This window comes from Argopecten irradians, chromosome 2 (genome assembly GCF_041381155.1).
Source record: "Argopecten irradians isolate NY chromosome 2, Ai_NY, whole genome shotgun sequence".
In the NCBI taxonomy this organism is placed as follows: Eukaryota; Metazoa; Mollusca; class Bivalvia; order Pectinida; family Pectinidae; genus Argopecten; species Argopecten irradians.
This window is the reverse complement of record NC_091135.1, coordinates 33,302,585-33,325,431: the sequence shown is the minus strand read 5'-3', so window position 1 is coordinate 33,325,431 and position 22,847 is coordinate 33,302,585. Positions and strand designations below refer to the sequence as shown.

Genomic DNA, 22,847 nt, shown 5'->3' with positions numbered 1-22,847 from the left:
TAGATTATTAGGAAGTCTGGAAGTATTCTGTGGAGAGGAAATGGCTAATTCTGCAATGATGTGATACAAGCAATGTGCGAGTCTGCTTAATTCCTTCCAAACTCTGGTTTTACATTTCTGTAGCCCACCTATTGACCAAGGTCACCTCTTTTGAACAAATTTTGGCATTCTCCCTCACCAGCCCCTCAAAAGGTTTCGGCAGCATTGTCATTATACATGTCTGATCCCGAAGGCCAAACAAATCAAAATTTACATAGCCAGATATACATGTATATATCATTCTCATATATAAATCTTATACTTATCTGTCATACATAAACTTTACCCTAATTTGTCTAATCATTCACATTTCTTTAACGTGATCCGAGTGCACAAATTGTCAACCTGTTCAATCTGACACAGATCTACACTTTATTAATCTTTCGTATCAAAACTGCATACCTGTCTAAAATGAACATGATACAATATGTCTACGTGTCTAATCTTACCATGATACAAACCATCTACCTGTCTTATCTGATCATGATACACACTGCCTACCTGTCTAATCTGACCATGACACAAATCATCTACCTGTCTAATTTGACTATGACATAAACCATCAACCTGTTTAATATCACCATGACAAAAAATCATCTACCTGTCTAATCTGACCATGATACAAAATATTCACATGTCTAATCTGACCATGATACAATTGTCTACCTGTCTAATCTGACTATGATACAATTGTCTACCTGTCTAATCTGACCATGATACAATTGTCTACCTGTTTAATATGACCATGACAAATCATCTACCTGTCTAATCTGACCATGACACAATTAATATTACCACCTGTCTAATCTGACCATGATACAAACTCTATATCTGTTTAATCTTAACTTTCAATAACCTGTCTTCCTGTTCAATCTGACAAAATCATTTATACCCGTCTTATCTGACCCAGAAACAACTCTGTCTGTCGAAGACTTATCTATCCCTGATACAATTTTTGTCCACCTGTCTAATCTACCCAAACTTGATACCTGCCTAATCTGTCCCTGATATAGACTATTCCCCACATTGTCTCCCCTGTTCCCTTGTCAGGATTGCTGAGTTGAGGTTCACTGGGAGGTTGCCATAATCACCAACTAGTCAGCAATGCTTTGATGGTCTGGCAGAGTCTGCTGTTCTGTTGAGAACTCACAGACACTCGGTGCCAAAATTAGCTGTGCCAGACGACTTTCTGTCCCACTTCAGGAGGTTGCCCATGTTCCCAGTACTTCTACTGGAATCTCTATGGAGAAAAACTGAAGCCAGGATGTAGTGCATTTCTTTGGAGACCAATAGAGATTACAGAGAGAGGCAATCTGGCTGTGCCTCTCCAAATGTATTCTAACTCTGTCAGTGAACCAAGCACTAGGGTTGTCCTACTCTACACGGCCTGTGATGTGTTTGTGCCAAATATTCCTCTTATGAACTGGTCTCAAATAATTGGAAGAAAGAAGACTTTATTATGAACATGTCTACAGAATGATTCAATGCTAAGATGTGGTGGCCCTTTGCACAAAACAGCACTGGTTTAAAATCTAATACCAAATTAAATCCAGAATACCATATGCCACATAGAAATGGATGCTTGTCCAACGGCAGCTTACAAGTTGTAAAAGTCTCAAATCAAATATAACAAATATATGCAAAACAAGTTTTTATGAAAATAACATTATACATATGTCATGTTCTTGTATAACATGTAAAGTTTTGAACAAACCTGTGGCTGGGTAAAGGGTTTAAAATGATGCATAATGAGGTCTTACCACATTTTTATTTCATAATCAAAAGTTTTAAGAAATCTTACATAAAACCTGATCATTCAATTTTAATTTCATACCTACTAAGGGAAACATCACCAAACTAGGTACAGTTTAGCTTGTCTAGTCCTTTATTATATCCTACTAGGAGACAAAAATCATTTTGTTTTGATTTGTTAAATAGGCCTGATACAATTAAATTGTAGAACTAGCCATGTGGGCTTTAGCAGTCTCTAAATCTTACATTACCTTTGTCTCTCAGAACGTAATCAGAAACACATTTTCACTGCTTTAAACAGCAACATGTGTGTATTGGATATACAACACATATGGAACTACTCTAAGATCCAACAGGTGTGTAGCTGCTGCAACAGTGGCCAATAAAACAGATACAACTAAACACACAGAAAAGCCTGCCACCTCTCTATAGCAACCACCTGCCTAATGAGACCACTTTCATGGGGTCCTAAAACGCCACTTTTAACATGACTGAACCTGTTTATAAAGGCAACTTGGCTATAATGACTTCTATGTTTAATAGGTGGTCTTTATATACAGGTTTGATTTGTACAATTCATGGGAGACTCTTTTGAATACATAAATATTTCCTCTTGTTTAATTTCAAGTTCTTTTTTTTAACATCTTTTATTTTAATTGAACTATTGTTGAAATTACACTGGATCCAAAAGAATTTGTTAATAGAATTAGACCAAAAATCAAATGGTATTAATTTCATGATATATCGTACAGTAATATTTGGTAGGAGTTATCTCCCTTTATTAACATATATTTCTCAATAGAAGTAATCTTTACCTTATTCTAAACTTAAGACCTGTATAGCTGGTAGCTGCCTGATAAATCACTGATGGGGTAAAATGTTTATTTAATGAACTGACAGACATTAAATTAAATTCCATTAAACACTTATACACACACCAGTGTACTGTTGACTTCATCCAGAAGACTCCCTTTTCTGACCTTCACCCTCTTCTGCCAGTATTCTGTATTCCAAATCTCTGCAACCTTCTCATATATCAAATATATAGTAAACTCATGCCAAAGTTCTAAGAGATTGCTATCACTTAAGACTTGAATCCACCTAAATTGCAAAATTGCTTTGGTCACTGTGATGCCCACCCAAGACAAGGAAGAAACCAGAGAACTGATTATATTCCCAAGCTTTAGGGAGGAACCGACCATGAGTCAATTTCACTGTCTTGCCAAACGCAGCTAAAGAATTATGTAATGAAAAGTCTTTTTTTTTCAAAAGAGAAACAAATAAAAAATGTAAATGACTGATAAGAAATGATTTCAGTTCTAAGTGTAAGTTATTATCTAGTAGTCCAGTCACACAGGAGTTTCAGATTCAGTCTAGTAGAACATCTAATTCTTGTGAGAACAACTGTGGTCATAATTATATAACCTCTATAATCAGTTATCTTCTCAAAAAAACACAGTAACATATTTAGTCATTAGCCCTCATTTTAAGTAAATCAATATACAGGTTATCATTAACCATCAGTTTTAAACAGTGACTCAAATGAAATATCAAAATCATAGCATAATGCATTTTCCTTCCTTCCTACTTTCCTTCATTTTTTTCATTTACCTGTGTAACTCTCCAAATTGAAGAAAACATTTTTTTAAATCTCCAACAAAAAGACACCTGTTGTCATAAGGTTTTAGCCAAGCAGATTTAGAATTACAGAATTCTCAGAGTGAAGGAAGGAATTGAAAGTTCAAATTCTGATTCCCTTGGACACTGGACCTTAGCTTTTAAGCCGTCTGAGAACGAAATTGTCAACATCATTTACAAGTCCTTTTATTACTGCCTTTCTTATCAGGGGGCAAAGTATTGGGTGTAATCAAGATTTGTTAGCGAGTGGAGACACTTATAAAGCTACAACCCTATGAGATAACAACCTGTGTGTCTATAGCACCGATTCTATAAGGGATTAGTCCGGCCCTTATCTATATCCTGTCATGGGCCCTTTCAGATCATGATATCCTGATTCTAACAACACTTTTGTTGTTTGTCTATGTAACCATTCTCAAAACAACAGTCTGAGAGAGGAAATTCATCTTAATCTTCCTGGTAAACTACATAGGGACGGCTTTTCTCCATTTAATTCTAAAATTCTCTAAAATAATGTTAAATTTTTTGTTGATATGAAAAGTAGGGAAACTTTCTATTCTAAAGCCAATTGAAATTTCAATACAATGCAGAATACTTGTATAATCATATATGATAGGCTTTCACTTTGAGCAATTTTTTAAAACAAAAAAATAGCAAGATAATAGCTACTTAATCAATTTTTTTTCAATGTACTGAAAAATCTAGAATAAGATTGTCATTGAATCATTGGACATTTGCCCTGCCATGTTTAAATATTCTACATTTCTAAGAAAAAGTCAAGACAGAGTGATTAACTTCTGAAATGTGAGACCAAAGAAAATAAGAAAAAACGGAGAAAATTTCCATATTTATGGTTCATCTGCTTAACACTTCATATTATGATATTTTTGTCATTTTTTATGTACAATATTTAAAACCCAACATAAAAATTGGCTTATTGAGCAATCATGGGACTGTTTGGTAAGTGAATGACTTAATTACCCCTCGCATTTCATATTAAATGATCTTATCTTCACCAGCATAGTAATATGATGTTCATAATTGATTTCCTCAATTGATACATATATATGTGTACATCTTTTTTCTTTTTGTTATAATCCACACATGTTTTCATCATTTTCTATAATAATAAATTGTTTTATTAGCATCACACACTATGTTAATTAGTTATTTATCATAGGCTTTCTAACGTATTATGTAAAGTAAATATTTTGCTTGAATTTGACAATAATCATCCACTGGACTTTTATCAATTAAAACTTAAAACACTCTGTATAATAAACCCAGACTTCAAATTTATCATCCACTAGACATTATCAATGAAAGATAACAAATGAAATACATGTAATTATATACATGTAAATTGAATCCCTTTCTTCTGTAATCTGTAAATATCAAATTTTGTTTACTTTAACAGATAAACATTTGATTATATCTAATCTGCTATAAGATTAATGATACATATCATGTAAATGGTAAGTTGAACATTTCAATCACATTTATTTTTAGTTTTTGACGATGTCATTATATATATACCGGGTATATATATATATATATTCTTCTATTGCTGATTTTCAATCAGTAAATTCGAATCAATATCTCAAACCATAACATTTCACATTTGAATTCATTTTTGCTTCAATTTGATTGTCAACTTGACAATGGTAATACACATACATACACATAATAGTAAACACTTGCAAATTCCATAAAATAAATTAATTCACAGAATCACAAACTTTCAAATAGAATTTTGATTGGTTACTTCACAGAATCACAAACTTTCAAACAGAATTTTGATTGGTTACTTCAAAGAATCACAAACTTTCAAACAGAATTTTGATTGGTTCCTTAACTGTCCATACATTTTACAGTTATGAAAGTTAATCTTCCTCTTCATTTTATTTACAGAAAATGTCATTATATATCAAGTGTCACTATTAAAGATTCCAGGAAACAGTTAGAAAATATCTTCCTAGATTGATGCATCTATGGCTATATGTACAGAACTTGCATCATCACACAAGCTTAACTGAAATTTCAATAAAATGTAATTCTAGAGATTATCATATTATAGTAAAATGATCATCTTCAGTGCTTTCGTTGAATTTGAAATTTAAATTTTTTTCTGAATCAACATGACTTAATTTTCGGCCCACTCTTAAACACCAACTCCCATACAGAGGTTCCACACAGGATCTCATCTTGATTTATCACCATTAAATTAATAACTTTTTAAACTGTAGGGTGTTGGTAAAAACAATATCCCTATGCATCCATTACAGTCATTTACAGATTACTGAGAACAGCAAAGACAAGTGCCACTACTTTGGATGCAATGTATTAAATTATTATCCCATGTCAATCATCTCGATTAACACTTTGTCCGTTCTGAACCTTGAAAAGTCTTTCCTTTAGGTGAAAGCATCCACTGATGATTACTTAACAACATCAGAAGCTTTACAATCATATGTAGCATGGTATATTGTAAAACATTATATACATGTATTTTTAAAAAAATTTGGTAGGCACCGAAAAAATACTTTCAATTAAAGATGCTCCACCACCGACAAAGCATTAATGATATTCATTTTTTGAACAATGATTGGTGTTCAATCGTGTATATATATGTCTAATAAACATAATTTTTTTTTTTCTTTTGCTTTTGCTGCATGCATGCGCAATCAGTACTTCATTCCATATAGGATATAGTGCCACGGAATTTTTTCGGGATGCAATTAATTATTTTTCATATTTTTAACTTAAAGTAAAATTAGAAGCTCAAACTTTTAAATGGTGGTAATGGTGTAAAGTAAGTAATTTTTGTAACTGATGAAAAATACTAAATTGTCTGCTCCTGTTTTTGATGGTGAAAAAATACCATTTGTCGGCTGTGGGGCATCTTTAAATAGAGCTGAGTTATACAAGTTTTCGGTAACATACGGTCCCCGCTGTAATTATCTGTAATTATCGTCAACAAAACCATTCATTCAGTGAAATATTAAATTTGAATCAAAGTTCTAGACTATGGTCATTAATTTTATCCCATGTGAATTGTTGATATAAAGTTCACTTTACTGTGGGTATAATTGATCTTGTGGTGCTGGGGCCAGAACACCCCCTCTCCCCTTCCCCTCCATCTCCAACCTCCTCTTACTACACACCTGCTCACCAATTCATAGTCTGATGTAGAAAAAAAGACTTGTTGGATAGACTAACAATAAAATATGTATGTTGACAGAGAAATTCAGATTGACAGAGTGATTGATAGGTTAATCCAGACAGACTTGGGCTGACCGACACATAAACTAACGGATAAAGACACAGAGAGACAGAGAAAGACTGAATAATAGACAGAAAGACTGAGACACTTGGTGTACAGAACCATTTTTTTCCCAAAAATGTTTTTTGAAACAAGTATGTTTCACCAGAAATGGTCTTTATCAAGACTTAACACTGGTTGTTTAAATTTTTATTTATTCTTATAATTAATCAACACTAATAATAAGGAACAGGTTGAAGTATGTATATATCTGCTGTGGGTGAGCAGTCCTATAGTTTAATGAATTGTAGATATAGTGATGTTATTCTATCTATCCAGTTCATTGATACAGATATTATAATACCATCAGGCCGTAGATAAATTTAAAAAGAGGTCAGCTCGTAGACCCCGATCTCATTACCCCATACAGGTGTGAGAAACTCGAGATGGTACATCATGAACAGGTATTCAACGGCTACACAATAATATAATACACTGGATAAGGATACCTACCATCTCTGTCTGTCAATCCGGAACAGCTATACTGTCTGGAAATTGGAGTTTAAATGTCCATCAGAGAGTCAGTGAAGTGTCCCCACATATAAAGGATTAGGATGGTTCAAACATCCTGTCACGATCTACACAAACAGTTCTTAGCCATTGTTGCTGACTCAAAACACCCAATCAGACTCCAACACTCAGTACCTAAAAGTATTTGTAAATGATACCAAAAGTAATTTGAAGTCAGTGGAACATTTTGGTCTGGCAGTGTAAATTTTCCAACTCTACAGCCTTATCAGTTTTATCTGTCCATAGAACAGGCTTACATCCTGGGGAGGGTCCAGTAGGGCAGGGGAAAAAATCTCTTATCCTTTCTACAATCACTAGCATACAGCAGACAATCAGGCATGCGGTGCAGTGGGCCAATTCCTGAGGAAAGGTGGCCGTGCCAGCAGATTACAGCATGTGTACAGGCTCTTCTCCGGATTGGAGGCTGGCGTTTCCGTCACCGTGGTCACAGGGATACATGACTATGTGTTCAAGATTGAAGAGTACTCCAATATGACTAATCCTTCCTTCAGAGGAGTGACAATGTTGCTGGTACATTAAAAACCTCCCTTGTCAAAATATCATCAACTAACGTCTTCAAAATTTCAACCAATTGAATTAAAAATCATTAGAAACTGAAACGTGTTATCTATGGCAACAGGGATGATTTAGCAGAAGTGGATAGTGTTTGTTTTTTCCAATTGTTTTAAAAACATTACAATACTGGGGTATATATTCAGTAATCATTATATGTAGATATCCATAGTAACATTTTCCTTTTTCTTAAAATAGACAAAAGTAGTCTTCAACTCTTCTTTGAAGATTTCTTAAAACTTCTGGAGGCCTGCACCAATGCACATGTATTGTGCACTTAACGTCCAGCAGACATCAGAAAACAAAGCAACCTTTGTCAGCGCAGGAGATGCATGAAAGTTTGTCAGCAGAAAAAGTTGGATGCAGTTCTAATTTGTTTGAATTAAATGAAATTGACTATACTCATAAAGTCTCTAATGAATTTTAATGAGGAAACATTTAAGTATCAAGGGGAGATGCAGTTCAAGAGAGATGATGACGACCAATTTAATTTCTGCATATCAAAATAAGTTGACGTTATCAAAAGACACATACTTCATTGATGAAAACAATAGACTATTGTTATTTCTCCATTTACAACTACTGACTTATGAGTTTATGGAACTAACTATAACAGGCTGTGGTGACAGTGGTCAAAATAGTCTGGCAATATTCTACCATTAGCCGTTACACTCGCTATTGACTGTACATGTATATCATGTTAAGGCAAGTGGCTTTTCACCAGAAAGTCAGATATCCAGAAAATTCTTCCATCCCCTAAACCTGCTATGTCCTTTCTTACATAATCCCAGCTATTGGTAGGTTTTAAGGATAATACCCCCTCATTACCCCTCATTTTCACCTCATTTCCATTCATTTGAGACATTCAGCAACCATAGAAAATAGGATCCTACAGTAATGTGTTGTATTTGCCAATCCCCAAAGTAAAGCCAATAAAATACGCTCATTGTCACCCATACAAAATTTTGTTACGTTCATTATAATAATTTTAAATTCATTTGGTAATCATTTCGATTTCTCTAAACAAACTTCAGTCAAAAATTGACTTAAGTCAAAATTGTTTTTACATATCTTGTAGTTATATGAGGAGAAAAACTTTGTCTTCAGTTTTGACTTAAGTCTGCACTTTTGTTTCAAGAAATCGCTAGATTTTATGAAAATTCAAAATCCATATTTAGGATTTTCAGCTAAATTGGAGAATATAAGGTCTAAATTTCTTATCCATTGGAAGCCTCCATCACTTTTCCATGGTTATGGTTATTCAAAAATATGATGTTTCGAACAAAAACATTATTATTCTACACCAACTGACCATGCTAGTCTGAACAAAATCAGTAGACTGCAACCAGTAATAGTAATTGGGTGTTTCACAGTACCCAAGTATTATAGTGACTACCATATGGCAACCAAAATTTTGTGAATTAACAGAAACATCCAAAATTGATTCACAGTTATATATAGAGTTACAAGGGACATCATTATTATAAATCAATTATGAGTAATTTGACTTGAGCTCATGTAAATTCAGTAAATACCGATATATGTATTCATATTCAGCCTTTGCATATTAGAGTTATCTGCTCCTAAGAGTAGATATTGATGGTGACATAGGTAATTTGTGTGAAAAAATTACCTTATTTGATTTTCCATATTATAGTTATTATCATGCAATCACTGACAAGTATGTCAGTTAAATCAAGACCAATGGAGATTTTGTACTGGAGTTCGGGAAAATTACAAATTTAAAGAATTCGAAGCTTTTATTGTGTCATTACACGTACGGGAAGCTTTCTGTTAAAATTTTGTAAATAAACTTTACAATATCGAAAGAATTTCACACACAAGAAAAACCAGATTGACATTAAGACATGATTTATTGATTATAATAATATGAACACTCCTCAAAACCAGTTGAAAAAAATGATGAAAAAAAAAATAAAAATTGTCAAGAATTCTGGACAATAAGCTTATCAAATGCCATAATGCCATATATATAATCATGGTGTAGCGAAAGCCTTAAAAGTTTGAAAACAGGAAACTTGTATATTTACTGATGATATGACAGGAATAAAGTTTAAACACTCAACTTTGCTGCTCTGTAAATCAGATTTGATTCTGTTTAAATAACAGCAAAGAAGGAAATGGATGTTATTAAGTCCCCAAATCTCTTCAAGTTCCTATAGACTCTCTATCCCTTAAGAAGGCCTTTAATAGATAATTCCCCTTAATGATGCCCCTAACTAGAAACATTTTGGGACTAGAAAATCCAATAGCCGCAGAAGTCTTATCGTCCAAACCAACACTTCCACACTTGAGGACAAAACTTCCTGGCTCGCAGTCCACATATTCATGTCACTCAAAAGCTTTTCCTGACTTTGGCAAAATTTGTTTAGACATGAAGCATCCAGTCTCATGACTTACATCCGTTTCTCTATCATACTTAAGTGGTCAGGAGTATGACAAATAAATAATATGTACCATGGACATGTTCATCTCACTAACATTAACCTTTGTGGAACTGAGTTGTTCTCCCAAGTCATTCGGTCTGAATCACACACTTGTTCGAGTGTTAAGTATCGACTTCCCCACTAACCAAATCTAACATCTTGTATTCCATCAGCATACTCTTGTATTACGTATTACGAGCTTTGTAGTCCATTGTCCATCAAAACATCTATAAATCCTCCAGCTATCAACAGATCATGTGTTGATGATATTATCAATATGTTTTATATTGATGAGATAGACTATCGATATTTAATAACAGTTGATTATGACCTTAAACTCACCATGCCATCTGATGAGTCTCTAGAATATTAAAATTGCAACTAAAATTGATTTCATTCCAGAGAGATTTTAAAGTAGGGTAGTCTATGACTTTCTCTTTTCTATCTTATATTATTACATATTTTTCTGTCTCTCTATGTTTTAAATTTTCCATATTTACCGACTTTTGTAAAGTTTGTATTCGTAAAGTAACTAAGTTATTAAGTAATTAAAATTACCTTTGCGAAACAAATATTAAAAGTTTCTTAAAAACAAAAATAATGTATGAAAATGTATATTAATGACCTAAGAGGATGTTATAACACCAACCAAATGCAAGATTCCCTGCGTAAACTATGTTAAGAGTGAAGATTCATTTGGCTGTTTTGCTGTCTGTCAACTGGCACGCGGTAATTAGATCAACGCCGGGAAACATAAGATGTCTTATCCGAAAGTTTTAAACATGATGTTGATCCATGCACATGATCATTTTCAAAATGAATGGAATTTCACCCAACATTTCCCATAACCCAATGGTCTGTTGCAATTGGTGCTTATGGACATGAAGATTCATATGCATCCAAAATATCATGAAACATACAAATGTACAGATTGTATGTTTTACAACAGTTTGTTGGAGTAAACAAGAGATCCCAGAGGGATCTTGGCGCCCACCAATGAATGATCTATGTCTGACAATGGAAAGAGGGATCTTTTCTCTGCTTTTAAGACTTTTGCAAACATACTACATATAAAATTTGAGACAGATGGCTTCAGTACTTTCTGAGAAACAGCAGTAACAAACTTCAACTATCAAAATCCAAGATGGCTCCTTGGTGGCCATCTTGTTAATCAATCGGTCCCAAATCGAAGTATGCACAACTAGGGTCCTAGGGGAACCTGCATATGAAATTTGAGAAAGATCCCTTCAGTACTTTGTGAGAAATAGCAATAACAATCTTTAACTATCAAAATCCAAGATGTCTGCCTGACCGCAATCTTGTTGACCGATCGGTCTCAAAACGCAATATGCACAACTAGAGCCCTAGGGGAACCTACATATGAAATTTGAGAAAGATCCCTTAAGTACTTTGTGAGATATAGCGATAACAATCTTTAACTATCAAAATCCAAGATGTCTGCCTGACCGCCATCTTGTTGACCGATCGGTCTCAAAACGCAATATGCACAACTAGAGCCCTAGGGGAACCTACATATGAAATTTGAGAAAGATCCCTTAAGTACTTTGTGAGATATAGCGATAACAATCTTTAACTATCAAAATCCAAGATGGCTGCCTGGCGGCCATCTTGTTGACCGATTGGTCCCAAAATGCAATATGCACAACTAGGGCCCTAGGGGAACCTACATATGAAATGTGAGACAGATCCCTTCAGTACTTTCTGAGAAATAGCAATAACAAGAATTGTTAACGGACGGACGGACGGACGGACGGACGGAGGGACGGACGGACGGACGGACGGAAGGACAGAAGGACGGACCACGGACAAAAACCGATTTGAATAGCCCACCATCTGATGATGGTGGGCTAAAAATAAATGAAATATATCTTAAGTGGAAAGAATATACATGTACATGCATGGCAATCACCTCTGCAAACTTCTCATTAACACAATTATTTTTGCGAATTTCTACAATAAAGGAGAAGCAGTTGGCTGGAAAGTGAAGAGACAACTATATTGCTGTGTATCAGAATACTTTAACTTAAGGCACAGGAAGGAAATGAGGATAGGCAAGGACATCAAAATTTTAATAGATGCTAGCCCATCAGTTTTATAGTGAAATACAGATGGCTCAACTTCGTCAAATACAAGCAGAAGATTATACCAGCTTGATTTTAGGAATATCTCTTAGAGTTTACTTACTCATTGACACTGATGAAGTTCAACTATGAATAAAAAAAATGTATTGGTCTGTATAGTAAAAAATAATAACAATAATGAAAGTCAAAACTATGATAACCTAAAACATATGAACATTTTAATTACCCTATATAATCATGATTAGGCTAACTAGTGAACACATAGATTTCCCATCAAATACTAGTAAGTAAGCCTTGTTACACACTGCAAGTAAAAAATATACTGTTCCAGCCTCCAGGCAACTATGAGTTATTCCCCTTTTACTGACAAAAGTCTATCAACTACATGTATATTCAATTTTCCCTTCCAATGTATCAAAGGTAAATTTATCTTTTCAGAATGTCACTAATATATATATATACTTTCCAAAACCTTAAGTAATTAGCTGATACCTTATAAAGCTTAAAATAATCCTTAGAACTGTATTCATATGTGATGTCCATTTAGTTTTAGAGTACAGTTTTTTCTTGATGATTTTGATGTCCTCTTGACTCAATATTTGTAAATTTGTGAATTTATAGTGTTAAATTGTTTGTATTTTTTGTTCTACTTAGATACAAATACATTCCAGTTGGATAGAACATATAAAGTTTGATACTTAGATTTCTGAATATATAATTACAATTATCAAAATGACATGTATAGAAGAGGGCTGTCAAACTAGTGATTGGTAATATTTATGTGCATTTGTGAATCCTACTTCGCATTTCTTATTAATTTCTGCAGATACAACAGAACAGAATTACTTTACTTTAATTAATTTGTTTATGGTGACAAACGGCCCCCCGCCTCCCAACTAGGTCAGTTGAAAATCTGATCAACACCATCTTCTATTTTTACTTTTTGACTTGATGTTTTAATATACACAATTATTTTTTTGTTGTTCAATTGATGAAGTTAATATTACTTTGATTAATGTGACCCAGGTCTATTTGACTTACCACCATATTGATGATTGACCATGATAATTATAATTGACCACAATATCGATGCTTGATCCCGATATCAATTGACCACAATATTGATGATTGACCAGGATATCAATGATTGACCACAATATTGATGATTGACCACAATATTGATAATTGACCACAATATTGATAATTGACCACTTAATTGATGATTGACCACTATTTTGATGATGGACCACTATATTGATGATTGACCAAAATATTGATGATTGACTACTATATTGATAATTGACTACTATATTGATGATTGACTACTATATTGATAATTGACTACTATATTGATGATTGACCACTATATTGATAATTGACCACTTTATTGATGATTGACCACAATATTGATGATTGACCACAATATTGATGATTGAACACTATATTGATAATTGACTACTATATTGATAATTGATCAATATATTGATGATTGACCACTATATTGATTGACCACAATATTGATGATTGGATACAATCTTGATAATTGACTACTATATTGATAATTGACCACTTTATTGATAATTGACCACTTTATTGATGATTGACCACATATTGATGATTGAACATAATATTAACAATTGACCACTATATTGATAATTTATCAGTATATTGATAATTGATCAATATATTGATGATTGACCACTATATTGATTGACCACAATATTGATGATTGAATACAATCTTGATAATTGACCACTATATTGATAATTGACCACTTAATTGATGATTGACCACAATATTGATGATTGAACGTAATATTAATAGTTGACCACTATATTGATAATTGATCAGTATATTGATGATTGACCAAAAAATTGATGATTGAACACAATTGTGATGATCCATTGACCACAATTGTGATGACTTTCTTTGTATAAAATACATACTATCACAGCTTTTTTCACGTTTCCAGATTTGCTGGTTTTTGATACATTTATCTGCATACTGTATTAGGCATCTTAATTGAATAATACAGTATAATATTACAATCCACATTATTTTCATACCAACTTGCAGATTATCTGCCCCTTGCAGATTGAGCTATATCACCGGTGTCATTATTACATGCAACACCTACATTGAATGCCATAGTGTAAAGAATGTTTACTACACTCAAAACAAAACGTTTCTAACACAACAAAGAAAGATTACCAATATAAGCTTTTTGTCAAATTCAGTATAATTAAAGCTTACAACACTGGAGAAGAAAGTCCCTTCTTTGCTAGTCTGGTAAAATTCTGAGTTTTTCCTAAAGAATATTACTACAGACAGATAGAAGCTGGTCTGCCATATATCGCATCCATGTTGTTTATTTATTTGAATAAACATTTTGGGGAGTTTCATTATCAACGGGATGACAACTCTCTCTAAACATTGTGATTAAGACATATCATATTTTGGTACATTTCTGAGTGAGCTAAAATTTTCTCTTTCCTGACATTCAATTGGTTAAATGAGTTTAACGTCACATTAATTAACAGTCTTCATCATGTAAGGACATGCCAAATTTGTTGATGGAGGAAGGCCAGAGTACCTGGAGAAAAACCACCGTCTCGCAGTCAGTACCTGGCAACTGCCATACATAGGATTCGAACTCGCGACCAAGAGGACCACTAAGTCACCGATCCAAAACTTTATAGCCCAGTGGTCTTTATACACAGGTCACATTATGTTATTAAATGGTCATTTGGGACCCTAAGAAAGTGGTCTTAATAAACAGGTGGTCTTTATACAGAGGTGGTCACTTGGGCAAGTTTCACTGTTCATCTTCATAGAAATTATCACTACAAAAAATAAATTCAAACATTGAAAATGTATATGAATAATAATTGATAATTATGTAATGAAGGCAGCCATTTTATTAAAGCTATAGCTAATGCAGTTGATAAGAAACCTTGAAGGTCATATACATTTCCAGTGAAGAATCAAGCAGCACCTATATGTGTATATTAGTCCCATGATATCACCCTACAATATGAGCTAGACATCACAGACACATACGTCCTTGACATACAGGCATCCCCCACACTCAACCCTACAAGTCTGAAAGTTTCCCAAACATCTGTTGGAGACTGAAGAATAATCAGCCAAGAACTCAGAAAGTCTCAGACTCTGGGATCCTGAGGCCAGGGCAATGGTAACACATGACACATATTCCATTATCAGACTCGGAGCATGCGGTCATGGGTCCTTACTAGGTCAAATAAGGTACTGTATTTTTACCCAAGGGAAGTTGGTTGATCTTTAGAGTAAGGGTAAATATGGTAACTCTGTTGTCAGGTATTACAAATCATTAATTAATCAAAATTGATACCAGTACCCATGCACATATTGACATCTGAATAATAGCTCTGAATTATTTTTAAAAAAACTTTAAGCTAAAACAAGGACACTATATTCAAAACTTTTTGGTTTCTTATATGCTTTGTAACCAGTAATTAAACAGTATACCTACAAAGAAACCTGAAAACCTGGTGTAGTAGATAGTGGTTATGCATCAGAAGTTCTAGGTATATAGAAATCTGGTATCTGTTTTCTGACCTCCAGTGTTCCACACCTTTCTGTTCGACTGTATTTTACCTGGATTCTTAGTTGAGTTTATCCGTCCTGGACGTTGACATAAATATCTTCAGTGGTGGTGCTGGGCCATTCGATCAACTTGGGAATCTAAGACGGTCAATAAGAAATTCTGACTAATCCTTCCTGGTGTCCCCCTCCCTGTAGTGGGTACACACATACACACCAATAAAATCACAACACACCTGTCAGACAGGTAGCTATCTTTGAGGTTTACAGGTAAAGATAGATCCATGGTTACCAGAGAATTTGTGCCCATCCCCATAATATACTGGTTAAGATTTGGTAGAGATTCTTAAAAAGTATTTCCATCATTAATTCTTCTAACAGGAACAAAATGTTGATTAATCCAATTTATTCTGCTAAAAATTAATAACATTTCGACATTGTTGTAAACTGGAATTGGAGAAAGGTCACAATATATCCACAAACAAAAGGCCCAAGGATACTTCATAACAGTCACCTGAGCTCTGACATTTAATGATTTTTACTGTCTTCGTCCAAGAGTATATATATCAGCCCTTATATGTAATTTAAGATTGATGTGTTGGTATATATCATATATACCAAACATCCATGATATGGCATTGAAAATGCTACCCCATAAAAGGACCTAGAGTCGTATGAAAGTCTTCTTTTCTGCAATAAGATCTGAAAACTTTCTTGTAAATTGAGAAATCAATTTTGTCATGCATGTTTTAGTTGAAAATTGATATTGATTTAGCTATTGTAAATTTGATCATCAGCTTTATAGAGTCATTCAGAGTTGTATAATATATATGCTTAAAAGTGTCTCCCTAGCTGTAGAATATCAGACACCTTAACCACTAAGCAACTGTGGCCTGAAAGTTGAAGGCTTGTGGTAGAATATCAGACACCTTAACCACTAAGCAACTGTGGCCTGAAAGTTGAAGGCTTGTGGTAGAATATCAGACACCTTAACCACTAAGCTACTAAGGCCTGAAAGTTGAGGGCTAGTGGTATGAACTCCTAAACAACCTATTTGTCATGAGAAAAGAAGGTTAGTTAGACATCTTTAATGAACTTGGCTACCATGGTCAAAGTTAAAGGTTTTTCTGTGTGGGTGTTGAAATATAAAGTATACTTTTTGTACTGTTTTAGTAATTTTTTGACTCAATTAGGAAGCATGTGGAAATTGCTGTTCCAAATTGAGTCAAATACAGCATACTTTTTTTTGTCCTTTTTCTGGAGTACTTTTTTATACTTTAGTTCGGTATGGGTGATAGCACAATTGACCTGAATCTCTCACTATACTTAAATGTTTAGGAGCATCCTGCATGTGCACCACAGCAAGAGCGTCATTTGTCAAACACACAAGAAAAAAATTGCTAAACCTGCTTCTAAAAATAATCTTTTACATTATATCATGCAAAAATATTCCAAATTTGAACATATATGAATAAAAAACTATCCAAGAAGACTCTAGTCAAGAAGATCCAGAATGAGCAAATTAAGGTAATGTAATTATAATTTACATGTATTAAATTACCATAAAATATCCTGAAATTAGATTGCGAAAAAATGACAACTAGTAAAAGAGAACTAGTGATTGGCTCTTTATATCAAATGTGAGAAAAAGAGAACATATTTCACTTTACATTAAATGTGAAAAAAGGAGAACAAGCAAGTCTTTGATCAAATATGAAACATCTGTTTCAGAGAGTTTTGATAATTTGCCATTTTAGGGATGGAAGACTGGGATAGCCTGCCGATATAGGCCCAGACTCACAGGAATGTTATAGATAGGGTCGTAGTGTGTACAATTTTGGCATCGGAATGCTTGAGGAGTCGACAACACAACAAATTCCAAACAACCCAAAGTTATATTGAAACCGATTGGAATGACAAATATCTATGGCCCTGTATACTGATATTGATTTTGGTGGTATTATTAACTTGATGTGTTCCAATGTGTCACATGTTTGTATATAGAACAGCTGCTGCCCTTCAACACTGCAGGCAGTTATTATATGTTTAGCTTTCTCTAATCTCTATACAGTACTTATATTATATACTGGTATGGGAGTTTGGTATAAGGCACCAGGGATAATATATGACATCATGAATACGTTTATGATGACAAGTTGGTGTGTGTGTAGCAAACACTCTGTTAGTGTTTACTCACAGTATATATATATATATATGTGAGCTAAGTGCATTTGATAGTTCCCATATGCATGTAGTAAATAATTTTTAACTTTGATAACTTTTACACATACAATATTTAATAACTTTTGTTATGATTTTTCATATTCCTTCTCCTTTACTTAATTGATAATAAGATTTATGATATTAAAGTAACAGCTACATATATTATAAATTGGCTAGTTCCTGATTGTTCAAACAACTGCAGAGAACAGAAATATCACTTAATTTGCAAGATATTTCACTATTTATTTTGATTCCAATTGAATCATTCATTCAATTAAAGTGAACAGTCGGGCAAGGATGGCTAAAGTCGGTAAAAATGGTGTGAATGTATCCAGTATAATTTCTTATGAAATGGAAAAATAAAATCTCTCGTCAAAATCTGTCTGCGTACAAAGAAATTAATTTAAAGTATGGAAATTCTAAAACGTCCTCTCGGCTCACTATGTCCGTGGTTACATTTCCATGCAGCCTCGCTTTCAATGCTTTCAACTATCCTTTACTTTAATGGTCAGAACTGGGAAACTAAGCAGAACTTGACCGTCGTATTAATATGCGAGAACTTTTGGAAGGCCAATGAACGCATTTAGACTGGTTTTCTTTGCCCGACTATTCACTTTAAGACATTTGAAAAAAAAAAACATTTCTTTCACAAATCTGCAGTGCCCATTACATCAACCATATTCTTTTTGATAATATCAAAATAAATCAATATATCATTGAAAACCAAATACCATGTGTACATTATACACATACATTATATTATATAGTGACACTCTCCAATACATACTGGTACAATAACATGGTACTAGTACACACATGTACGTTAGAAGTCTGCGACTGCTCAACCAATGTGGTGAGCTTGGGTGTGTAGTCCTGCCAAAACTTTGGAACAAATCCGCCATGCCTATTTCAGCTGGGCTAATATAATGTCTGGTGCTCCATAGAAACCGGTATACTTTGGACCAGTATCAAGTGTGGGGCCTGATAACTTGTCATGCTGCTAGGCAAACAATGGGGCTCATGTTAAGAGGGGAAAGTTGTATAAGGAAATAAATAGATATGGCAGTACTCTGATACAGGCAATGGCATTGTGCACAATATACACTAAATACCAGAATATGACTTTGTGGTTATTTTACAAAATCTTGTTTAAGAAACACGACATATATATTGTACATGTGTCTGTAGAATAAGACTACTATGTCAAGTTTGCTCTGTGCAGCAGACCGAATTAACTCGGCCCATACATATGTACTCTATCTACCACGAGGGATGTGATCATGAGCTCCATGTCACGCACTAGTGACCTCGGTAGGGTTAGTGACCTCTCGACCAAAATCTAAGTATCCAAAACTTTATAATTTTATGTTGATCAGTTTGGTTTATAACTTACCTGTAGCCAAAGAAAGATGGTCGAGTTTTGTGTACGCAAGGAGTCGTCTGCATAAATCGTTATTTATGGTGGACGAGCGCAGTGCGGTGACAAACTGCTAGTTTCCTGGCTTCAGGCATTCCTTCCTGCTTGATATAAACTGGCTTGATAATGGTCGGGCGTCGATGGAGCAGACGACATAGCTAACAGGGGGCGCATGTGATGGTACCACTTGTGAATCTGCCTGAAACTTTTGTAAACACTGTCCGATTCTATCAGGAACCATAAGCTAACATGAAATGTTTTCAAACGAATTAAAATAATGGCATCATTTTGTTTTAACAAAACAGAATTGGTCCAAAGTCTTTTAGACTTATGGTACCGTCTGGCACCAATTTACTATAAATAGCAACATCGTATCCGACCGTGTAATATGGAATCTAGCCTGTGCGATAAGTCTATTGTTACGAGAGCCCAGTGATTGTCCCATATTAAGATAAAGTTTTACTACCTTATATATACCACGTACACAATTTTCGAGGACATGCCTATAAGATGACGACTTCCGTGCACCAAAAGTAAAAATTAATATTCCAACATGCAGGAAACACCACATGGCGGACAGATCTAGCATAGGCGGGGATAATTTAGTGTTCATTTTGGTAAGCAGATATATGGTAGCGCTGACCTCAGCTCATGCTCGTGCACTGTCCGGTCAGTTATAAATATGAAGTCTTCCATATTTCATTATCAGAATATCATAAATGGTAATTAAAGATCTACTATATTCGAAGTATCGTATCGTGACTTTGGCACTGTATTTCCATAGCCTTTGAGATTTATTTAAGCTGGGTTTTCGTCTTTGTGTTTTAGGACGCAAATTATTCAAATTCAAAAATAATCATTTCTACCACAGCAATGAGATATATATTCAAGAATGTAAATTAAAATTTACATATATTTGTTTTAAAGGCCAACTACCTTTCCGAAACGGCTTTTATAACGGCAATGTAAAACAAGATTGATAATTTTGTAGAGTCGTAAGCTTTCCATTATGTCTACACTTATCATCACCTTCTGAACAATTTAAATAAAATAAATTAAATGATAGTTTTCATTGCGCGGGTCGTATTATGTTTCCCGCCGTCGTCCTAATTACCGTGCGTTAGTTGACTATCACGGCGCCAAACAACAAAATGAATCAAGATTACGCAGGGAATCCTGCATTTGAGTCGTCGACAGAAGTTATCTTATAATAATTTTGGTTTTTAAGAAATTTATAATTTTTGTTTCAGTATTGGGCCTTTGACTTTCCATGAGCGTGTGGTCCCAACTACGTCCGTAGACCGCTTTGAACTTTAAATGATTATCGCAATGTGAGATATTCAAGCACAGGCGTTTGGCTCTATAGACATTTTTTCTCTATACAGTATAACATATATATCGAGAGAGAAAAATGTCTTTAGAGCCAAATGCCTGTGATTCAAGTCTAGCTAGTGTATCCTATATGAAAAAGTAAAAAGTTGTCAATCTTTTCCCGATAACGAGGACATTTCAAGAATCCATAATTATTCAAAAACATCACTCATTACTTATATTAAGCGTACTTTGTGAAGAACTCTCACCAATAATATTGACGGAGATAATTCATGTATATAGTTGGTTTATAAGATGCGTTAGATTTTTATTCTCCGCATGCGTATTTCATTTTCGTTTGTTTCTATAATTTGTCAGTTTTTTTAATACAGGCCTCTATAATTATTTTATCTTATAAACTGGAAAAGGACTATCCAGCTGCTTCAAATGAATGACCTTAACCTTCATTCAGGGTAACATGGGTCAAATAGGCTAAAATTTGTAAATGACTTTTTAATAACCAAGATCCATAGAGACCATAGGGCCTGTTTAACACTTGGATGATGTGCTACCATGTTTGTTCAAATAAATGATCTTGACCTACATTCAAGGTGACAGGTGTCAAATAGACTGAAACATATTTAAACGACTTTTTTGATAACTAAACGGCCTAGATTGACCTTCATTCAAGATACCTAGAGACCAGATATTGGGCCTGTGGCACGCTGGGATAAAGGGCTACCAAACTGGTTCAAATGAATGACCTTGACCTTCATTTAAGGTCACAGGAGTCAAATAGGCTTAAATCTGTAAACGACTTCTTAATAACCACGATCCGTAGAGACCTGATATTGGGCCTGTTTCACGTTTGGATGATGGGCTATACCATGTTTGTTCAAATAAATGACCTTGACCTTCATTCAAGGTTACAGGGGTCAAATAGACTAAAACATATTTAAACTACTTTTTCTTAATAACTAAACGGACTAGAGACCTGCTACTGGACCTGTAGCATGCTGGGATAAAGGGCTACTAAGTTTGTTCAAATGAATGACCTGGACCTTCATTCAATGTCGCAGGGGTCTAATAGGCTAAAAATTAATTTGTTCGTGTGATTGTCTGTCTGACCTACTGAAATCATGCCAAAGGGGAGATAATTCTAACTCTAATTGTACGAGTTATTCCGCATTGGTCGAAAATCTTCATAAGAAAGGGAGAATGAACGTGGACTTGAAACCAAACATATGTGTTTTTGTGTTGTAAGAAATCAAGACATGTAGAGCGAGTTCCCTAACCCAACTTCACGTCCATGACACAACTGTAGTTTGGTAAAAGGCTTCAAGTACTACAAGATAGTTTATTCATGATACCTTTGTAAAGAAGATCAAAAGGTGCCTGAGAGGCGGGGCCAAAGTGTTAAATTAAAATTTAAATTAAAAAAAAATTCCTCAAGATCTTCTTATTACTTTTTATCAATACCTGGGTGGAAATCCCGTGTTTTGATCGCGATTAAATCTAGTTTGTTTCTATTTACCATATACTATAATATGTTTATTCAGCATGATTGTAAAAGACATCTAAATTTAGAATATATCTTTTCTTTTTTTCCTAAATAACTTTCTTCTCTTCTTCCTAAAGTCTCTTTTGTCATGGTGTCGAGATGTTTTTGTTCACAGTTCAGTGCTCGCAATTTGAGCCACTGAGGAAAGCGCTTGGTTCTGTCTCCTGGCCGAGACACAGAACGCGGAACTACAAAAAGAAATCGTCGTTAAGTTATGTAATTAATACACAACTCTGCTTAGCGCCAAGTAAAAAGAGGATGAATTGTGACTGGATGGGGTGTGTTTGATCAGTTTCTTCGGCAGCGTGCTTCAGTGAGATTGCACTATAAAATGTTAGGCTGTATAACAGGTAACGTTAGATTGTAC

General features: G+C 34.3%; 1 protein-coding gene across 2 annotated transcripts in view; it reads right to left on the bottom strand.

Annotated features, from left to right (window-relative positions):
* LOC138315222 (uncharacterized) overlaps positions 1-19,740 on the bottom strand; it is a 75,471-nt gene extending 55,731 nt beyond the window's left edge. The window contains exon 1 of one of the 2 annotated variants that reach the window (XM_069256082.1): positions 19,585-19,740. The gene's annotated coding sequence lies outside the window, so the exon portion shown is untranslated. Of the gene's footprint in view, positions 1-7,204; positions 7,697-19,584 lie in introns of those variants that run through there. The other variant, XM_069256079.1, reaches the window with a different exon arrangement.
* Positions 19,741-22,847: the final 3,107 nt, after the last annotated feature.